Raw genomic sequence first — 24,267 nt, 5'->3', positions numbered from 1 at the left:
TCACTGAATTCATCAAAGAAACCTAGATAGATACACAGGAGTTATCATTTGGGAACTCTGAAAATTAAATATAAGGAAGTAGATAAAGAAAGAATGGCACAATTTTATGTACCATTGAAACAGTGTTGTGTTTACCACTTTTTTTTTTCCTACTCTCGTATCCTCTGGCCTTAACTCAGTATAATTTGAAAACTGGAAGTAAACTTTACACTGCAGAGAAAGATACAAAAGAAATCTACTACTGTCTTAAGGAGTGGATAAAGGAATACTGAAAGCTCAGAAAGAATAAGGGAAATACCCATTTTTATTTATTCTCATTTTTTTTTCTGTTATCTTGTAATTCTGCCCCAAGGGAATCCCTTACTGGGGACGATGATAACAGAAAAAATAGCTGAGAACAGGTTACTCCAGGAGCCAAAATTATTTGTCATTGAGAATTCTGACAAACAATAAGAAATTTTAAAGAAGGATAAAGTGTAGTTTAGAAAAATAAAAAAATATATACACAGACGAAATAAAAACACAATGGCAAGTTTAAAAAACACTAGCTAATTCAATAACTAGTAAGAGGTCAAAAGCAAACAACCTAAATTAAAAATGGAGAGGCAAAAACGTTAAAAACACACAGAAGATTGCTTCTCGGCCTTTTGGCTAAGATCAAGTGTAAAACACACAGAAGAGGCTGGGCATGGTGGTTCATGCCTGTAATCCCAACATTTTGAGAGGCCGAGGAGGGGGGATCGTCTGAGGTCAGGAGTTTGAGACCAGCCTGTCCAACATGGTGAAACTCCATCTCTACTAAAAAAATACAAAAATTAGCTGAGCGTGGTGGTGGGCACCTGTAATCCCAGCTACTCGGGAGGCTGAGGCAGGAGAATTGCTTGAACACAGGAGGCAGAAGTTGCAGTGAGCCGAGATCATGCCATTGCACTCCAGTCTCGGTAACAAGAGCTAAACTCTGTCTCAAACAAATAAACAAACAAACAGAAAATAGCATAAGAAAATTTTGGGAGAATAGTAAAGTCTAATATCAGGTAATTGGAATTCCAGTAAGAAAGGAGAAATGGCATTTGAGGAGATAATACCTAGCAGATTTAAAAAATAATGACAGATATCAAACATTATATTTAAGAAGCCTATAAAACCTAGGAGGCAAAATAAAAAGAAGATTATTATAGTAAAACTGGTGAGTAATAAATATGTTTAAAAATTTTTACCTTGTTTTAGAAATAGATTTTTTAAATAAAAAATTTTTGAAAGGTATTATCCCTCTTATAAGACTCAGAATTTCCAAGAGATGTATTGCATGGAATAATAGAGACTCAGAAGGGACTATAGTGTTTATCTAGTTCACCTCTTAACTTATAGAGATAACAATTTAATCTAAAAATTAGTCAAATCCATATTGCAAATTGAAAACTGGAAGGGGACAGCAGAAGGGATTAAGTTTGATAATTGAAGTTGGATCATGGAACTGTATCCAGCCTTCTCGAAATCCTAGAGTGATGGTAGGGGGTTGATTGGGGGTTTGAGGTTAGATGCAGATAATCCCACTAAGGATGAGGTTCAGTTTGGAGACAAAGTAAAACATTGAGAAAATAACACCATGGATAGTTTTCCTTACAAAGTAAGTTATCATTAGGAAAACCACTTTATCTACTTTTGAAGGAGATTTTTAAAAATTACATTGCTTTATACAACATAACCAAATTAAATGTAGAGCTTTTTAGCTGCAAGGACTCTATTTTTCACATATGCCACATTATCTTCTTGAATATTCCAGAGATTTTTCTAGCATTAAAATAAAATTCAAAAATAATTTACCAAATCTTTGCAAAAAAATTTAGTTAAATAATTTTTAAAATTTTAAAAGAAAAACTTGAAATCAATCAGAAGAAGAGATTTTCTTCATAGAAGAAAATATTACATGGATATTAAACTTTTAATCAGAAGCAAAACCAGATGACAATTGTCCAAGTTTGGGTTCAACTGAAGCAGACAGTGAAAGAGTATTTGGTGTATAGGATATTTACTAAGAATACACACCTATATCATGGAAATGAAAGATGGAGTGGGCAGAGGGAGAAATTATGCGGTGATGCTAGCCTAAAAATGCCTCAGCCAACCCCACTGGAATTTGGGAGAATATATGGCCCATGAGAGTTGTCCTGCCATAATAGCTGGGTCTTTCTTGTTCCTTACTGCAATTGTTCATGGAATATGGGCTGTTGCAGGAAAGGAAGGCCCTTAGGTGAAGTGGTTCTCTGTAGCTGAATCAACTCTGATGTTTCAGACAGCTAGAGGCTTTCTTCTGGCAGCTGAGGTAAATAATTCTCCCTTGAAGTCGGTATTGGTATCTAGCCTTATTTCCTAACAATATAATCTTTGCTCTGCTCAAATTCATTTTTCACATACATTTTGAAAAGATTCTGGTTATCCTCTGTTCCTGGAGGAATCTTTGAAGAGCAGCAGTAGATGCAACCAGTGTTGGGTTCCTGACCTGTATGTTAAGGGATATGATACTGACAAAGATAGAGAGGAAGCTTTTGACATTGTCACCCTAGTTAACATAATAAAAGCAACGTTACAAAGGTGACAACTCTTGCAACCTACCCATATTGTACCTTTGGGTAGATGGCAAAAGTTGTTGCCTTGCCTTCACAGATCAAAAAGATGTAGTAGTGGGCGTATTTGTCATTTTTAACTTACCACTCTAAGCCTTGCAGATTCGGGTGAAGGATGACAGTAAAACTCAACTCACCCAAGTAGTAGGCTCAATTCCAGCTGCTATGCTAGATGTATCAAGAGTCTGAAAGAATTATTAAAAGATTGGGGAAAGTGCTCTGTGGTAGAGTCAATGGATGGATATAAATCAAAACCTGAAGATCTCTGTATCCTATACTAATGCCTACCAAGGAATACCCATGAAGAGACACTAATCCACCAAGTAGACATAATGAATCAGCCAGTTTACATCAGCCAGCCTCAGGGAACAGCTACACCAATGCTGGCATGATGGTCATATGAAAAGAATGACCATAAGTAAAGAAGAAAGACTATGTATGGGCCCAGTGGAAGAAGGTTGATATAGCTATTGCCATCACAAAATATTCAAACTGCCAGCAGTGGAGACTTGTACTGAGCTCCCAATATGGCACCATTTCTTGAGGACACCAATGGACTACACAACAGAAAATTGATTACATTGGCCTGTTTCCATGTAATTAATTCTGTAATTTGTTCTAATTAGAGGGGGAAAAAAAAGCATATTCTAAATATGGGGATTGTCTTTTCTACCTATGTGACCTGAGGCAGCACTGCTAACTAAGGAAGTGTGGAATGTTTGATCTGTAAGAATGTGGTATCACATAACTTATTTTAAGAATGAAATCACACTTTACAACAAAGGGGGTGTGGGAGTGGGACCATAATCATGCAACCCACTAGAGATATCACATGTCACACCACTCAGAAGCTGTCAGCCTGATATCATACTGGATGAGTTCAACCACTGGCTTCAAGATGATATTCTATGGGAATGGGCTCCCATTCTCCAGACTAAAGAATACGCATCAAGTCAATGACCCTTAGATGATACTATCATCAAAAGAGAAGAATATTAACATTTAGATCTCAAAGCCAAGGGTGGGAAGATGCAGTGGCCCTACTATCCATCACCCATTGATCCACTGGGAAAATGTGTACTTCTCTTTCCCCAATTTATAGCTTCTAAGTGGTTAAAAGTCCAAGTACCCACATGGACACACTGTTGCCATAATCATAGTAGGACTCCCAGTGAATTATAAGATGTAGCAACTGCCCTTGCCCTTTTCTTGCTTTTGGCTCAGAGATCAGCAGTGAAGAAGGAAGAAGAAGAAAGAAGAAAGAAGAAAGAAGAAAGAAGAAAGAAGAAGAACAAGAAGAAGAAGAAGAAGAAGAAGAAGAAGAAGAAGAAGAAGAAGAAGAAGAAGAAGAAGAAGAAGAAGAAGAAGAAGAAGAAGAAGAAGGAGGAGGAGGAGGAGGAGGAGGAGGAGGAGGAGGAGGAGGAGGAGGGAGGAGGGAGGAGGGAGGAAGAAGGAAGAAGGAAGAAGGAAGAAGGAGAAACGGATCTGGCTGACAGGACTATTTGACAGTGATCTTCATGAGGAGGCATGCATGTAACAGGGAATGTGGCCAGGGAGAAATTTGTACAAAATCCTGGCAATCCATTTAGCCTTTTTTGGGTTCCCTTGTCCAATTGTGATGGTAAATGGGCAAGAGAAGCAACCCCAGCCTGAGAGTGAAGACGTGAAGACAGGAACTCAGGACCTTCAGAGATACTGGTCTCCAGGAGAGCCACTGCAGCCAGCAGATGTAGTGCTAAAGTAATGTTAACTAAAAAGTGGATGAGAGAAAAATTAGTATCAGTTGAGGCTCTGATATCAACTACAGGCAGTAGGGGCTACAATTTTGAGCCCAGCCACTGGCACTCATCCTGGTTCCCAGCTTTCTCTGTCCTACTGCTGCAAGTAAAAGCTAAGCAGCAGTGAATCACAAAAGAAGGTATCTGATTTTCACTCTTGGCTTTTACCTGCCTGATAATCACTTGCAGGTTTTCATTTTCTTCTTTTAGGATTCCAGTGGCGCTTAGTAACTGAAAAATAATGAAACTTGTTGGCTATGATTCCCTCTGTGTATCTCACATGCCAGCTATACCACACATTCTATTGTATTTCTTTTTCCCAGGATTTTAACAGTTGGACTGTCACTGGGTCTGTGTTCTACTTAAGACCAATGACAGATCACTCACTTTTAGCTATGCAGTGAATAATCAAGTTCCAAATTCTTATTTTATCATATGCTTTTTCAAATCAGTTTTGATACCAACTGTTCTAGTTTGGGTTTTCTAGAGAAAATGCTGAGACAGAGTTTAGCATGCAGGACATTTATTAGTGATTAACACATGCAGCATAAAGCAGGAAAGAGGCTGGATTTTGAGTGAAAACTGAAAATTTATGATGAAGATACAACAAAGTCTTGGCTAATCTCATGGGAATCTGTGGCCTCTATGATTTAGCCCATGTTGGGCCAATCAATGGACTGTCTCTTTATATTTCCACTGCAGTCCTCGGGTATCAGTTGACCAAAAATAGCACATTTTGAAAAGACAGCTATCTGTATTGGAGGCAAATCATGAAGTTACTGACAGCTGGAGAATGTCTGCTGACAACAAGGACAAGTTCTTTCTTGATGGTAGTATTTGTGTGGCACATCAATTTTTCTACCATGCCAACAAAGTGATATCCTCAAAGAGTTATAAGAAAATAATGATTAAGCTAGACTTTCATAATTTATTATTGCATGATTCAAAACAGTGTAAAATAGACATTTTTAGTCATATGAAAACAAAACCTGTGGTCAGCATATCTACTGTAGTTGAGTCTTGAATAACAGGTTTGAGCTGCATGGATCCACTTACATGTGCTTCTTTTTCCATCAAATGCGGTATAATATATATATAAAATATAGTATTTGTGAACCTGCATATATGGAGGGCCGACCTTTTATATATGTGAGTTCTGCAGAGTCAACTATGGGACTTGAGTGGGTGTGCATTTTGGTGTATTCAGGCTAGTTGGAACCAATTCCCCATGTACAGTGAAGGATGACTGTATTAAGAAAATATTTTCTGAAAAATGAAAATGATGCTATGTATTATTAGCTTAAAATTGCAGGAAGAAATTAGTAAGTATTCCTTCTTTTCTTGAGGCTTTAAGTAAGAACCCATTTCCTTGCATTTTATAGTTTATACAGGCTGCTTGAATTCTTTAGTTTATGCCCCCACCCACCTTTCTTTTTTATTAATTAATTTTAATTTTAAGTTGCAGGTACATGTGCAGGACGTGCAGGTTTGTTACATAGATGAACATGTGTCATGATGGTTTGCTGCACCTATCAACCCATCATCTAGGTATTAAGCCCAGCATGCATTAGCTATTTTTCCTAATGTTCTCCCCCAACCAACTCCATCACCCAACACGCCCCAGTGTGTGTTGTTCCACTCCCTGTGTCCATGTGTTCTCATTATTCAGCTCCCACTTATAACTAAAAACATGTGGTGTTTGGTTTCCTGTTCCTGCATTAGTTTGCTGAGGATAATGGCTTCCAATTCCATCTGTGTCCCTGCAAAGGACATGATCTCATTCCTTTTTATGGTTGCATAGTATTCCATGGTGTATATGTACCACATTTTCTTTATGCAGGCTATCATTGATGAGCATTTTTGTTGATTCCATGTGTTTGCAATTGTGAACAGCAATAGCTGATATTTAAAAATAATACATAATATATTAACATCATACTAGAAACCTGTAAAAATGATCAGTGAACTTGAAGACATAGCAGTGTTCAACTAAACAAAAAAATCACAGAGAAAAATATAAAGGTTAAAAAATAAAAAGAGCTCTAGAATAATTTGCTATAATATCAAGCAGTTTAATATTTAGCTTTTTGAATACATAGATATATACTTTTAATTTAAAAATGTTAAAGTTATTCCTACAAAGGTAATCACACCATGTCATATCATGGTTAAGTAACTGAAAACCAGATAAGAAAATAAAAAGAAATCAAAAGGAAGGCAAGGAATACTTGCTGCCTTCACAAAAATAAGTGAAGAATGACTATATATAACTTGTCTGAAACTATGAATGCTATAAAGGCAATGGCAAGATGTCTTTAAGGTGGCAAATAAGGAGCTAAATTTTCAAATCTAGAATTCAACGAAAAAATAAACACATTTTCAGACAACTAATTAAATTTGTCATCAGCAGATCTACACAATACATGTTTTAAAAATTTTTGAAGCAGAAGAAAATGATAACAAATAGAAACTCAGATCTATGCAAAGCACTAAAAAACAACAAAAAAGTTTCTAAATATAAAATAATTTAATGCTCATGTTAAAAATATCTTTAAAAGATTATGAACCAAAATAACACCACTACAAACAACAAAATAATGTACTGTGATGCTTATAATATTTGAAAAATTAAAATTTGTGGCTGTAACAACAATAGAAGCACAAAAACTGGAGGGGGTAAGTGTAAATGTATTGATGCAATTTTCCTCATTGTAAGTATGTTGATGCAACATCTGGGGTTATAATGAGATAAATATGAGATGTGTATCATAAGCACTAGAGAAACACTTAAAAATAAAATTATTCTCAATAATTTACTTGTGAATATACATTTAATTATTCAAAATGTCTTCGATCCAAGAAGATGGAGGTGAAAGTGAACAGCGCCACACGGGAAGGGAGAAAACAGAGGCTATAACGGTGGATTTAAATACAATTGAAAATTGCATTTAATGTAAATGCAATTTTAACACTAAGCTAAACACTTCAACTAAAAAACATACATTGTCAGACCACTCAAAACATCAAGACTCAGGCCAGGCGCGGTGGCTCACGCCTGTAATCTCAGCACTTTGGAAGGCCCACGTGGGCGGATCACCTGAGGACAGGAGTTTTCAGACCAGCCTGACCAACATGGTGAAACCACTTCTCTACAAAAGTACAAAAATTAGCCGGGCATGATGGCGGGTGCTTGTAATCCCAGCTACTGGGGAGGCTGAGGCAGACTATCACTTGAACCTGGGAGGCGGAGGCTGCAGTGAGCCGAGATCTTGCCATTGCACTCCAGCTTGAGCTAGAGATCGAGACTCAGTCAAAAAATAAAATTTAAATATATATATATATAAAAGTATATATGTGTGTGTGTGTGTGTGTGTATGTGTATATATATATATATATATATATATATATATATATATATATATATATGCCGGGTATGGTGGCTCACGCCTATAATCCCAGCACTTTGGGAGGCTGAGGCAGGCGGATCACGAGGTCAGGAGATGGAGACCACGGTAAAACCCTGTCTCCACTGAAAATACAAAAAATTAGCCAGGCGCGGTGGTGGGCGCCTGTAGTCTCAGCTACTCGGGAGGCTGAGGCAGGACAATGGCGTGAACCTGGGAGGCGGAGCTTGCAGTGAGCAGAGATCCAGCCACTACACTCCAGCCTGGGGGACAGAGTGAGACTCCGTCTCAAAAAAATTAAATTAAATTAAATTAAATTAAAATTAAAAATAAAAAAATCAAGACTCAATTACATACTGTGTATAAGAAATTCACTTTAAATATAAAAAAACAAGTAGGTTAAATAACAGAGTAATAGAGATATACTATAAAAACACTAACCGTAACTAGTACAGTGGCTGTATTTAAGAAAAATTAGATTTTAGGAAAAAAAGTGTTTAGTGAGATGAAGAGGGATATTACACAATTATTAAAGGGTCAGTTTTTCATGAAAAATAGTCATAAATAGATGTACAAACACTAAAATAGATTGAAATTACATGAAACAGGCCAGGAACGGTGGCACTCGCCTTTAATCCCAGCACTTTGGGAGGCTGGGGCGGGCGAATCACTTGAGGTTAGGAGTTCGAGACCAGCCTGGCCAACAGGCTGAAACTCCATCTCTACTAAAAATACAAAAAGTTAGCCGGACATGGTGGAGGGTGCCAGAAATCTCAGCTACTCCAGGGGCTGAGGTAGGAGAATCCCTTGAACTCGGGAGACGAAGGTTGCAGTGAGCAGAGATCATGCCATTGCACTCAACAGAAGCGAAACTCCATCTCAAAAGCAAACAAACAAAAACAAAAGTGACAGAATTGTAAAGAAAATTTGACATATCTATAATTATAGTTGGAAATGTCAACATTTCACTCTCTCTAAGTGAGTGAACAATTCAGCAGATTTTCAGAAAGTATAACAGAAGACCTGAACAACACAATCAACTGGTGTGAATTTAATTGACATTTATTCAAAATGTACAAACAGCAGAATATGTGCTGTTTATAATAAACCATATTGTGAACCATGAAAATAAATTTCAACAGATTTAAAAGGATCTAAATAATACCAATCTCTGACCATACAAGAATTAAAAATCGATAGTAAAAGTATGGGAATAAAACAATTATTTGAATATTAGATAACATATTTTGCATTAACATATGAGATTATGAAAAATCACAGTATATATTTAAAAAATTTTGGAACTCAGTAACCATAAACAACCCAACCTATCAAAATTGGTAATATATCACGTAAGTAAGACTTAGAGGAAATTACGTATTTTTTAATGCATATGTTAGATTTAAACAGTTGAAAAGTCAAGAACCTAATCACACACAATAAGATCCTAGGAAAAGAAGTGCTAATAAAATCTAACGTAAGCCAAAGGATAACTAAAATAATAGAGCAGAGCAGAAACCATAAAATATAAAATACTCAAGCAATAGAGGAAATCAATAAAACAAAAGGCCCTTGTTTTGAAATCAGTGACATGCACGAAACTCAACCAGATTTATCAGGAAAGAAAGAGACATGAAACAAGTCACCAATATCAAAATAATTGAGAGGACATAAGTATAGATCCTGAAAGGACAGCTAGAAAATATTAGAAATAATTTTATACCAATAAATTTGAGAGAAAAGAATTATCAAAACTAACTCAAGAATAAATAGAAAATCTAAATATTCCTATATATTCCTATATATACACATATATAGAGAGAAGGTGTAAATTTCATAATTAAAAATCTCCCTAGAAAGATGTTATCTTACTCAATTGATTTCATGGTAAATTCTGAGAAACAGTTAAAGAAACAATACCAACTCTACACAAACGTGGAAAATACTGGAAGAGGGAACACTTTCCAAATAGTGTTATGAAATCAGCATTACCCTGGTAGCAAAAAGAAATTACCTAACAAAGAAATTACAAGATAAGAAACTACAGCTTAATACATTTAGTGAAAACAGATTCAAAAATACTTAACAAAATATTAATGAGGAGCATTCAGTAATATTTCAAATGATTAATGAACTGTGACCAAATGTGGCTTATCTCTAGGCTGCAAGGTTGTTTTAACATTGAAAATTATTACAATTTTTATAAAAGGAAAAATAAATTTCAGTAGATAAAAAATAAACCTTGACAAAATCAACACCTATTCATAATGAAAAGGTTTTAAAAAGCAGAAAACCAAAACTTTTCAATAATAGCTATGGAAAAAAGCCAATGTCATGCACAATCTCAGAAAACTGAATAAATTTCCCCTAAGATCAGGCACAAGACAAGGATATCTGCTCTCACTACTCTTATTCAACATTGCCCTGAAGGTCATATCCAATGCAGTTGAAAAAGAAGATAAATTAAATGCATATAAAATAGAGAATAGGAAGTAATAAAACTCTTCATTAGTAGATGATATGATTGTGACTGTAGAAAATCCAAAGGAATCTAGAAAAAAAAAGTACTAAAAAGTTAGCAGAGCAAGGTCATAGGACAGAAAATTAATATACAAAAATAAATTGTATTTCTAAAACTGTCAACAAACAATTGAAATGGAATGATCTGTACAATAACATAATAAAATCACAAAATACTTAGGAGAATTTAACAAAATATGCACAAAGCCTGCTCCATGAAAAAAATCAAAACAAAGCAAAATAAAAAATCACTGGGAGAAATTAAATAAGACCTAAAATCATGGTGACATAGGCCATGTTTGTGAGTTGGATGACTCAACAACTTTAAGATGTTATTTTTTTTTCAAATTGATTAATAGAATTAATGTAATCTCATTTACAATCTCAACAGTTTTTTTTTTCTCTTTAACAATTGATTAATTCTAAAATCTACATAGGCAAACAAAAGACTTGGAATTGTCAAAACAATTTTAAAACAGAAAAACACTATTTGAAGATTTATACTGTCTGACTTATGGAACTTAAGACTTACGGAACTACAGTAACCAAAATATTGGGCTATGGACGCAGGGAAAGACTATATATATATACACACACACACACACACACACACATATAAAGCATATATATTACATATTATATATATTATGTCTTTCATAATACACATATCTTAATGGAGCAGAATAGTCTAGAAATAAGGCAATAATTTTGGCTAAGGAGTCAAGATAAGTGAACAAAGAAATAATTGCCTTTTCAACTGAAAATAAAAAACCTAAACATATGCATTCTAAGTAATTCAGCAGTTCCAGTCTTAGATATTATATATCTCTCCACATAATGTATATAAAATAAATCTTGATTACTATAGTTCCATAAGTCTTTCAATCAGATAGCATAAATCCTCCAACAGTGCTTTTCTTTTAAAAAATTGTTTTGACAATTCCAAGACTTTTGCTTGCCTCTGTAGATTTTAGAATTAGTCAATTGTTAAAGGAAAAAAAAAAAAAACTGTTGACATTGTGAGATTGCATATACATACATATATATGTACACACACACCAAAAAAAAATGCACACAAATATTTAACCAAAAGACATAAATAAAAATGTTCACAGAAAATTTTTTAATAGCCAAAAACTAAAAATGCCAAAATGCCTATTTGTGAGGGAGAGGGTAAATTTGATATATTTGTTCACTGAAAAAAAGTATGTCAATAAAAATGAACAAACCATATTTATAGGAAACAATATGGATGAATCAAAAATATGATACTGGGTGAAAAATATTTATATGCATTTCAAAACTAGTGAAGTAATCAAATGATAGTAGAAGTCAGAATATGGTAAACTTACAGTGCAGGTAGTAGATGGCAGGAAACACAGTAGAAGTTTCTGGGGACTGTTAGTGTTCTCTTTCTTAAACTGACTTATTATTTCCTGAGTGTTTTAGCTTTGTGGAAGATTTGCTGATGTTGACACTTATGAATGACATAATTTTATATGTATATTCTAATTTAAACAAAATGCTAAATAATTTGTATTTTTAGCTTCATCTTTCATTAGACTAATATGAGATTCTAAATAACTTTATTTCAAAAACAGTTATTTCTCTAGTCTTTTTTAACTTTTATTTTAAGTTCAGAGCTACATGTGGAAGTTTGTTACACAGGTTAATGTGTGTCTGGGGGTTGTGGAAATTATCACTATCCTTCTCATTTGATTGCTTTTGCTTTCAAATTTTAGGTGAACTTTTAATATTATCTTTTACTTTTCATAATTCTCTTGTTCCCGAAATGGCAACTGAAACCGTGTAGCTGTATTGGTAATGGGCAATTTAGTATTACTTATTACTCCTGTGTTTCGACATTACATAAAATGTATTTACAGAATATAAGGTAAGGCAAAGGTAAGTAAGGATTCTTCTTTTTAGATTTATTTCTTCGTGAGATACATTTAGACAAGACAACAGTCTCTTATGCCAAGAAGCCAACATGCTTTGCATTCATGAGTATTATTTTTTCTTTACAGTTTATTTATTTTTTATTTTTTTAATTATTATACTTTAAGTTCTAGGGTACATGTGCATAACGTGCAGGTTTGTCACATATGTATACTTGTACCATGTTGGTGTGCTGCACCCATCAACTGGTCAGCACCCATCAACTCGTCATTTACATCAGGTATAACTCCCAATGCAATCCTTCCCCCCTCTCCCCTCCCCACTCCCCATAATAGGCCCCGGTGTGTGATGTTCTCCTTCCTGAGTCCAAGTGATCTCATTGTTCAGTTCCCACCTATGAGTGAGAACATGCGGTGTTTGGTTTTCTGTTCTTGCGATAGTTTGCTAAGAATGATGGTTTCCAGCTGCATCCACACAAACTCATCCTTTTTATGACTGCATAGTATTCCATGGTGTATAAGTGCCACATTTTCTTCATCCAGTCTGTCACTGATGGACATTTGGGTTGATTCCAAGTCTTTGCTATTGTGAATAGTGCCGCAATGAACATACATGTGCATGTGTCTTTATAGCAGCATGATTTATAATCCTTTGGGCATATAGCCAGTAATGGGATAGCTGGGTCATATAGTACTTCTAGTTCTAGATCCTTGAGGAATCGCCATACTGTTTTCTATGATGGTTGAACTAGTTTACAGTCCCACCAACAGTGTAAAAGTGTTCCTATTTCTCCACATCCTCTCCAGCACCTGTTGTTTCCTGACTTTTTAATGATTGCCATTCTAATTGGTGTGAGATGGTATCTCATTGTGGTTTTGATTTGCATTTATCTGATGGCGCATTCATGAGTATTTTAAATAATGAAAGGACAAGAAAAGGATGTGATCAGATAATGTTAACAGTGTGACTTGCAAATTTGTGGATGATCCTGAATTTGAAATAAGAAATAGAGTACAAAGACAATGGAAAATTTTATCTGATGTGGAATATGTGGAATCACTTAAATATGTGGTTATAAGGTGCAGATAGAGTTCACAGTCATTAAAAATAGGCTTGGAGGTGCTGGAGTAATCTCACACTCTGGTAGGTAAATATGAAAGCAGACTAAGAAATTGATAGGGAAATAAGTAGAAAAGAAAAAGTAAATAAATCATATACTGAGGTACGCAGGTCTCATCTACATTGAAACAAATGGCCAAGATTATTCTTGTGGGAAGAATGAATATTCAGAAGAAAAATAAATCCCTATGTAAAGATATAACCAAATTTACTCAGTTTCAAGAAGCAGTTTTACCTTCTCAGACATGGCTTTGAGATTTAAATTTACTATTTCAGAAAAATAGAAATATAGTAAAATTTATGATGACCTTATTTACAACATTTATATATAAGCTTGGTAAAAGGGTTAGATAATATCGATTCCCCAGTGAACTGAAGCAATGAGGCCAAATTGTCAAAGTTTGCAATGAACACTGTGGAGCAACAATCAATAGTTCAGCTCCTACCTGCCAAACTGTTACTTCTATTAACGTGATTCAGTTCAGAGAAAGACGTAAGGACAAGCACACCTCATTTAACAGCGAGCTTTGTTTGCTTCTAAGCTGACAGCAAGTGTGTAACTCTGATAATATTTTTAATTCCCTTTTAATTTACATGACTGATGTACAATTCCCTAGGCTCTTTCTCCCTCCAGAAAAGAATAAATTGGCTAAAGATTATCTTTTTTCCTAACAACTCATATTTTGGGCTTTGGTTTGCAAACAAGATGTACACCATGAAGAATTCTTATTAATCTTTAAGGAAGCCTGTGAAAGGTACCAGATATTATATTCTAGCTATGCTGTCATCTTTTAATAGCAAAAAAAATTTTTTTGAAAAGAATTTTATTGGAAAATTTTAGCACATACATTTTATAATTTTTAATGGTATGAATTTGCATATATTATGGGTATTTAGCATATAGACATCAAGATATTTGAAAGTAATTGTTGGATTTACATAGATATCGGTATCAATATAGATGTATATAATAGATATTCACATTCTGACTTCTAACTCTTCCTATGTAATTTTTACTTATATTTTTGGAGGCTATTTTTTTGTCTGTCTTGGTCATGCAAAAAGACTTTCTTCTGAAGTCTTTAAGTTTTCTTTCATGTGTTTGATATCCACCTTTAAGGAACAATTGTTCCTATTTTTATCTGTCTTATGTGAATTTTTTTCATTAAGTTCACAGGAAGCTGCTTTACCTACAGAAAAGTAACTGTATGGAGGGCAATAAAAACCAATCCTTCAAAACTCAGATAAATGTTAACTTTCAAAGTAAATTCTGAGCCACAAAAGCTAGTTCAGTCAGTCATGTTATGTCAAAGATAGGAAAGAAAAGAATCTATGCCGTGTGTGTGTGTGTGTGTGTGTGTGTGTGTGTGCTGTGTGTGTGTGTAGATAGATATAGATATCTATATCCATTAGGAATTTATCCAACAATATCACTAATCTGCATTTAATTCTAATAAATTAGTCTACTTTATTTCTGTTGCCAGGTAAACATCTTTGGCTTCTAGGTCCTTTCAAACTGACCTTTGTTAGCTTACTCTTGTTCATTTAACAAAATAATTATTGAGTAACTAGTCATTAGTCAGACAGTGCCTAGTATCCAGAGGATTTTAAAGCAGTTACTAGTTGAATGGGTGAATGAATGAGTAAATGAATGAATGAATGAATGGATGAATAAAAAGCATTAGACTTTGGGATTACCCTTGGAGGTAGAAAGGTTAATAAGCTAGAACTCTAACCTGCAGAGTCTGCAGTCCGGCAGGTTGTATGTGACTAAATGGATAAGCTCCAGCTAGAGAGCTCAGAAACTTCAGAGAAGGAGGAACTCACTTATTGCTCTGGGGTGCAGAGAAGACTTCACAGAAGGTATAAAATTTAAGATTAGCCTTGTTGCTGAGCAGATTTACTCTGTGCGAAGAGAAAGCAAATAGAATTTGCTGCAATGAGAACATGAGAAAAACCAGGGAACCAGAAATATTAGAAAAAGAAACTCCAAATAAATAATTCAATGCGGCAAGAACACAGATTGGCAATGGGAATTAAAGGTAAATTAATACAGGTTTATGGATAAATAAGGAGATGTCTTAATCATCAAACCAAATGGGAGGGATTTTTTTCTGTAGTCAATAAAGAATCACTACAATTTTAGGATAGGAGGTGGAAGGAAGGTGGTTGACACAATCAACTTCTACTACCATGAGTTTATATTTTAAGTAAAATGTATCTTAACTTCATAACGTCTAGTTTTAAAATATAAAAATTAATTTCAAAAAGACAGGCAACTAGAGTGAGACTCCTCAAAAAAAGAAAAAAAAAAAGACAATTCTCAATTTTCTGTCATTCCAATCAAGAATCAAAGAGATAAAGAAACAGTTAAAAAAAGGTAAAGAAGTAAAGGTTAAATAATCAGAATTGTGATTTGACCATTGCCCCAATCAGTTCTGTGACAATAAATAAGTCATTCCATACCCCAATATGTGCTTTTGTAAATGAGGAAATTAGACACATAATCTCCTAGATTTACTAGATCTCTTTTAATACTAATACATTCTGTTTCCAAAATCCTATTACAATTCTTAATTCATTGTCTGAAAACACATTTTTTCTTGACTCTGACATTTGCCAAAGTTATTCAAATATACCTTTGTTTATAGTATTATAAGATTTTAAAAATGGAAGACAGTCTCAATCGTTTCATTTTTTGGCAAAAAAAAAAAAAAAAAAAAATCCACACCAAAGTTAACTAAAAAGGATATATATGTTTAACGGCCATTAGACTCTTCCTTGATCAGAAGTTAAACTAAAAATATTTTGAAAATTGTCTTACTCATTTTATTAGTTTTCAGAAAATAGAAATGTTTTTAATTCCCTTGAATGCCTGGCTACCTTGTAATATTCAACATTGAATTTCTCATGGCAAAGTGCAAAATGCTTTGAAATCTGCTTGTAGACAAGGATGCCCAGGGGAATCCCTTAATTATATGTATTGTAGCATGCCCACATATCAGTTTATAGAATTGCTTCTCAGCTAAGAAGCCTCATGACCTGAATTGCAAGGGCAACTCGCTCCAAAACTCCATGACTCCACAGTTATCTTTCCTGCCAATACCTACTTACAATCATCTTTATTTTTGAAGACTTTTGAAGAATTAAGAAGCCAGTGTTATTTGCTTCATATGCCATATTCAGTAAGAAGTCATTGTCAGTGCTATTTGAATATTTGAATTTCAATATAAAACATTGTATATTACATTTTTATCTTAACTTCCCCTTAAAAGAATTAGTGGATGTCTTGTGCCAGCAGAACTCAGTAAAAGGAAAATATGGAGACAGATTGAGCAAATCCCTTAATCTCCCAAGTCCTCTGTTTCTTCAACTGTAAAATGGGCAGAATGAGCCAGACATGCCTCCAAGGTACATCCCATGGAGCTCACTAATTCATTATAAATCTTTATACCTCATTTTGAAAATATAATATTCCATAAAAGTGCTAAATATTATTATTAAATATTCGGAGTGAAATTTTTCTCTAAATTTACTGTCATATGCTCAATTGAATGCTAATAAGGTTAACTCTATGGGATACAATTTCAATTATTCATGGGAGTAGCATATATGTGTCGTGGTGAATATGCTGGGCAATGTGTTTTCACCTATCAGTGTGATGGTTTCTGACAAAAACTCCCACTCCAGGTAACGTGAAATGAGATGCTTTAGGCAGCTATTTCTTTTAACAACTCTTCATCTGATATACAACTTTAGAGGAAAGTTTCTGCAATCTGTGTCACACTCCTTGTCTTCAGGGAGGCCAATTCACCTATATCAAACCTTCGAATTCTCAAATGAGGGGGAAAGGCTGGAAGGCGAGAGGGCTTTGCAGAGAACAAAAAAGAAAGTGACATAAATCAAGAGAGAGAAGTCAAACATGTCCTAACAGGGTTGAACATAGAAACTCATACCAAGGAAATGAAATACGCATGATATGGGCAATTTATTTTTATACTAAAGAACCCTCAGTATTCTGAATGATTTGAAACTCTGAATTAAAAACTGTCATTAGGAAGATGCCATACTTTTGAGATAAAAGTGAAGGTGTTAACAGTAATCAAAATGAAACTACAAAATAGAAAAATCATGAAAATAGATAAGTAAATTTGCATATGAAGACATTATTTGAAAAATTGTTGTTTATGGAACTCTTCAGAATTCAGTGTTTTGAAGATACATATTGTTGCTTGCATATGTAAACAACATTAATTATCCTAGAGGAAAGGTTGTGGCAATTATTTTCCACTGGGTATAGAGGTCCATATTTGTAGAGTAATTCCAGATTTATATTGTGATTTGCTTGGAAGTTCATGAGTAAGATAGTCAGCTGTATATATAGGTGAAGGATTCAAGAAGTCAAAGGCACTGGCTGCTGTAAGGTTTTTCTCTAAGTCCTATAGAAACACATTGTTAACTGAACATCAAGTTTAACATGACTCCTTTGAGTAAAACCCACGGTTCTTTCACATACTGCTATCAAGAGCCACTTAAAAGATAGTGACTACCCAGATCGGTTCAGTCATTTTGCTTCTTAGAATTTTTTTTTTTTTTTTTGAAACGGAGTTTTGCTCTGTCGTCCAGGCTGGAGTGCAGTGGCGCCATCTCGGCTCACTGCAAGCTCCGCCTCCCAGGTTCAAGCCATTTTCCTGCCTCAGCCTCCCCAGCAGCTGGGACTACAGGCGCCCGACACCACGCCCAGCTAATTTTTTGTATTTTTAGTAGAGACGGGGTTTCACCGTGTTAGCCAGGATGGTCTCGATCTCCTGACTTCATGATCCGCCCGCCTCGGCCTCTCAAAGTGCTGGGATTACAGGCTTCAGCCACCATGCCCGGCCGCTTCTTAGAATTTTTGAAAAAGATTATATAAAACAAAATTTTCATAGCAATATTATTTATTGTGGTAAAATCTGGATATAGTTGTAAGTTTCCAATAACAGTAAAAGAGGATGTTATGCAACTGTAAAGGCAACAACTATGAACTATGAAGAAATATTGAAAGTAATAATTTTAAAATTTGAAAATAATGATTTATTTATGTATATACATATGTTTCAAATCTATAATTGCATACGTTCCAACATATGGAAAATTTAAAAAGTAAAACTAGATTCTGTTTAGGAATGTGTAAAAATATGGATAAATTATAGATTCTGTGATGCTTTGGAGTTTTAATTCTGATTTTTCATGAAAAAAATAAGGCATTAAAGACCCACTTCACACATTGGTACACCAAGATAAATGCATTTTTATTAATCAAGGTGGATATGTTGGATTAAAGAATAGAAAAGTTAATTGTACATTGAGTACCTACTATGTGCCAGACACAAAAGTGATTTAAACTTATATCTCATTTAACTTTTCCAACGAGTTTAAAAGAGAGTTGCTAGTATTCTTACTTTTAGATAAGAAAGCGCATAGTGAAAGAGCCAAAACACCCTGTTTAATGTTACAGAGGTGTCAGACTAGATTCAAACTGAACTCTATCTTACTTACCTACTTTCCATACCATCCATATTTTTTTCTTCCAGTTATGTGGAATGCCTGGAAATGTAATTTTAGATGGGATCTGCAGAAGGATTCTTCTTAGATGTTCAGTTGAGGTGTGAGATGAGATACGGCACCATCATACTGTGGAGTGAGTAATGATAGGGAAAGGAATGATGCCAAAGGTAAATTTTTACTCTCAATTATATTTGTTATCATGATTTCAAATTTTTAATCCACTGACATAGGATAAAATACTCAACCATTATACAAAATCAAAGCAGATATTTTAATTCAAAGAAGTTTGGTTCAGCTGAGATTCAGAAGCAAGTTTATTCTTCTTTCCTGGAGAGATAGGTACATGAAATTCAGATTAATTATGCTAGCTGATGCCTGGAGGGGACCATTTCTGATCTAATATCTGGAATCATTTCTATTATAAAAGGCTACTACTTTTAGGACTGATTACTTGGCAATAAAATAGAGGGTAGAAAGTCAAAAGAGTGACAAAAAGATGATACACAATGCAGGAATGTTGTCACTAAATATTGAGATTTGCAGATATTTAGAATTCCACATTATATAATACATGGAAAATGTAGAATTATGAATTAAAAGAAACTGATAGAAAATTCTCCTTATTGAGCTATCAAAAAATATTAGGCACATTCCCACCATTGATCCCTTCTCCTGACCTCTCTGGGAATTAGAACATTTACTTGCCCTAAAAGAAGAAAAAGATTGAGATGGAAAATAAATGAAAAGGGTAGCAATACTGACCATCCTTAAATATAAGCCAAAAGCTTCTTTGATGAGAAAGAATAGGTATTTGTACCTGATCAGACAGACACATTAGGTACATAGGTACATACAAGTACCTATTCTTTGTCATCAAGGAAGCTTCTGAGAGAAAGAGAGGGAGGAAACATACTTTACAATACACCAAGGCAACTGGTATGAACCAGATCTTCCAGGGACACTTGTCTACACTGGCCATGTCTGAGACATTTGTGCTCCTAATTGGTGTGATTCCAGATCTTGCATTTTCTGGAAACATGAGAATGAAGGGCCCCTGGCACCTAGGAATGAATGCTTCTAGCTATATTAAACAGGTATTGCTTTGATCTTGCCATCAATCAAGACAAGACTTAAGAGACCTATCAAATCAGAAGTTGTAGAGATTCTTCTCTCTCCTCAAAGATACTTTGCTTTCCTGAAGGTGACCTTGCAGTAGCACTACAGACTAAGGCTGAAAATTGTTCTTTAATGGATGTTCTTTAATGGATGGATAAAAATTGTTCTTTAATAAGAACCAATTAAAGCAATATCATCAATAAAAGCAGTATAGAAGTATACATATAGAGATAAGGATGGTCTTGAAAAGGTGTAAAGACAGATACAATTACTAGCTAAAAGTAAAATAATGTTTTAAATTCCAAAAAGCAAGTTTTTATGTATGTTTCTCTTTTGGAAAATAGCCATTTAAAACCTTGCAAATACTCTACACTTTAATTTTAATAATGAATATTTTAATATGTTGCTCAATTTTGCTCCCCTGAACACAGAACTTTTTTATACTTGTGAAATTCGGATATTACATGGTTGTCTTAGGGTGTTAATGAAGTAGGCGATCCTAATTACCATGTATTTCTAACTGGGGCAAGGGGATAATTAATGCATTAGTATTCTTCTCTCTCTTTACTACCTGGGTGGATTTTAGCTAAGATGTATGCACATATAGATAACATGACTTTGACATAATTTTCAAAGAACACTACATAAACTATATACATTTTAGTTTAGCTTCCTAATACATTATTTTTAAACTTTACCAACTCCCCTCACTATTTAACCCATAATCTGAATTCACAACCATTTGTATACGTTTTTTCAGGAAAAGCATTATTTTGAGTAGTTTTAATCTGCTTTTACTACCATTGGTTTACTTCTATTAATTCTGCTAATCATATCCTGAAATTTAAATGACTTTTATTTTATTTATTTATTTATTTATTTATTTATTTATTTATTTATTTTTTGAGATGGAACCTCACTCTGTAGCCCATTCTGGAGTTCAGTGGCATGATCTCAGCTCACTACAACCTCCGCCTCCCAGGTTCAAGTGACTCTCCTGCCTCAGCCTCTTGAATAGCTGGGGTTACAGGCGCCTGCCACTATGCCCAGCTAATTTTTTGTATTTTTAGTAGAGATGGGCTTTCACCATGTTGGCCAGGCTTGTCTTGAACTCCTGACTTCAGGTGATCCACCCACCTTGGCATCCCAAAGTGCTGGGATTACGGGTGTGAGCCACCGCCCCCTGCCTGACTTGACTTCTATTATGTAGAAAATGCTAGCCACTCTTATCAAATAAGTTATCTGATGCAAAGAAAATGAAGCTCAAAACTTTGGGAACATAGAACTTTAAAAAGGAAAGGCAAAGCTAGTTTGTAATGAAGAACTTGTTTATTGCAATAAAATGTTATCTTTCTTAAAAAGAGATGTTAGTGACATTGAATTCTTTCAAGAGCCTTTGCAAATGTTGCAAGTTTCAAATGACTGATGATTTGATAATTTTCACATCTACTAGAATTCATCATATTAAGTTAATGCATTTTAGTTAGAATAATTTAAATTTCTGTGCTTACATATACACCATGGAATACTATGCAGCCATAAAAAAGGATGAGTTTGTGTCCTTTGTAGGGACATGGATGCAGCTGGAAACCATCATTCTTAGCAAACTATCGCAAGAACAGAAAACCAAACACCGCATGTTCTCACTCATAGGTGGGAACTGAACAATGAGATCACTTGGACGCGGGAAGGGGAACATCACACACTGGGGCCTATCATGGGGAGGGGGGAGGGGGGAGGGATTGCATTGGGAGTTAACCCGATGTAAATGACGAGTTGATGGGTGCTGACGAGTTGATGGGTGCAGCACACCAACATGGCACAAGTATACATATGTAACAAACCTGCACGTTATGCACATGTACCCTAGAACTTAAAGTATAATAATAATAAAAAATAAATTTAAAAAAATTAATAAATAAATTTCTGTGCTTAATATAGTTATTCCTGATATTTATAAAATTAGTCTTTAGTTGACATTCTTTGTAAATAATTTTTTTCTTTGTGCTTTTAGGGTGTGTATACAATATATCTACTGATTTTTCAAAAAAGAATTGTATTATTGGAGATTCAGAAAATGCTAGTAAGCCGGCATTACTTCTCAGAAAGAACATTAGAGGAGTTACACTTAGCTGAGTATAGAGTTTAGCCTATCATATATATGTTAGCCTATCGTATATATGATAGACTAACATATATGATATATAACATATAACAGCTCTATATTATATAGAGATATATGTGTGTATATATGTATGTGTATATATGTATGTATATATGCGTATATGTATATATGTATGTATATGTATATATATGTGTGTCCTTATCTATACACATATGTGTATATATGTATATCAGGACGCTAGCCTGCTTTTTTTTGATAGAGCTCTCCTTCAGCATGAGCCAGTAATGCAGAAGGAGGGACTAAGGAAGTGATATCCTCAATAAAATGAACAACTCTTATCTCCTATTTTTAAGACAGTTGGAAATCTAAGTTATGTTTCCGTTCTTTCTCACTCTATCCATTTTCTGGAGGACAGTTGTATTAGGACTAGGGAGACAATATAACTTATCTTTCAATACACCAAGGCAATTGGCATAAACCAGGAGAGTTCCAGGAAAACAGGGATCTGTGATTGTAATATCACAGGTTGTAGTATCAATGGCTGACTTAAGAAGAAATCCAACTACATCTCATCATCAGATTACTTTTATTCACAAATAGTCTTTCTTCTGGCTGTGCTTATGGCATTTTCCAATTTGTAAGATTAGCTGACTTTATGTTTACTTCAGGACAGCCAGCCAATATGGCCCATAGATTTATAAGTATTAGCTTGGAGCTCACAGGTGTCTTGTTTGGTAATAATAAGAAATATTTATGACCTTTTCTGTCAAATGTGGCAAGTTATTACCTGTAAATTGCCAGATGCATTGTTTAAAGTTTCCAGATGGATCAATGTTCAGCTGCTGTTAGTATAATTTTGTGGTATGGGCTGTCCTATCATTCCTGAAAAATATTCTCTTCCAGGTGGCAATTTCTTTTCTTATTCCCAAATTACAGAAACATTTCAAGCAAGCCAATGAATGGCTTATTATAACAATACCACTGCAGTACTAAAGGACTAATGTGAAGAAAATGCCTCCCATACCTTTGCCACTGGACCCATATTTTGCTCTACATAGTGAATTAGCTAGGTGAAAAGCTGGGGTTAAAAACTGCATTCTATTAATTTTTGTCACCATGGGGCACTGCAAAATTGAACGCTGCCATTGAACGCTATTGCTTTAGGCTGGTTCCTTCTCATTCTTTGTGTCTCAGCACAAGTAGCGGAGATAGCCTTCCTAAGCACACTCTCTAATGTGGCCTCTGTCATGTAATCTCTGAAAATACATATCACCATTTAATTTCATGTATTTAGTTTAATTGCATGTCATTTCGTAAAGCAACTTAAGCCACACTAAAGGCAAAGAGAGAAGTTGGAAGTGGGGTCTGTGAACCCGTTTGTTGAGATTGTGAAATACAGTAGAAGATCAATAGCATGTGTGACATGAATAACTAAATGAGTGAAAGAATGAATCAATGTGATGTTTTTCAGAAAGTCCAGGACTTGCTTACTTACGACGTTTCAGTTTTCATTGTGATAGGCTTGCCGTGACAACTTTATATATTCTTTTTCTACTTTATTCTATCCTTCCCCTTTTATTATATAAAAAACTTATATATTCAGATTCTGAAAGGTGGAAACTTTCAAAGCTGTAATCAGAATCATCTCTCAAATATATGGTGACCAGAGAAGCCAAACATCCAAATTGTAGCCACTCCCATGGTCCACATGGAAGAGGGTCTGCTACTACTACTAAGCCAGTCTCCTGGCCACAGCTGACTGTAACATGTAGCCCATAAAAAAATTCATGCATAGGTCTGCCCGTGGCCTTCATGGTGGCAGAATGCCAAATCTCTGCTGAAATAAGGAAGATGGTGATTAAGTGGAAAATCAGATAGGGGAAACGGATGAGTGGGTTTAAATGGGAAAGTAAAGAGGACCAGTTGATTGGTACTGAGAGAGGCAGAGGAAAAGCAATGAAATTCTGCTGCTGAGGGGTTGATAAAATAATGTATGCAGTAGAACTTTCAAGGATCCTGGGAACCTATCATGAGGCATGGTTGTCCTGCAGCTCCTGTTCTTCCTGGGAGGCCCAGATATTTATATTTCACTAGGTTTCTCTGAGACCTGACACATGTGCTCCTGATGTATCTGT

The sequence above is a fragment of the Macaca fascicularis genome, chromosome 6 (genome assembly GCF_037993035.2).
Source record: "Macaca fascicularis isolate 582-1 chromosome 6, T2T-MFA8v1.1".
NCBI classification, from domain to species: domain Eukaryota; kingdom Metazoa; phylum Chordata; class Mammalia; order Primates; family Cercopithecidae; genus Macaca; species Macaca fascicularis.
This window is presented reverse-complemented; position numbering follows the sequence as displayed.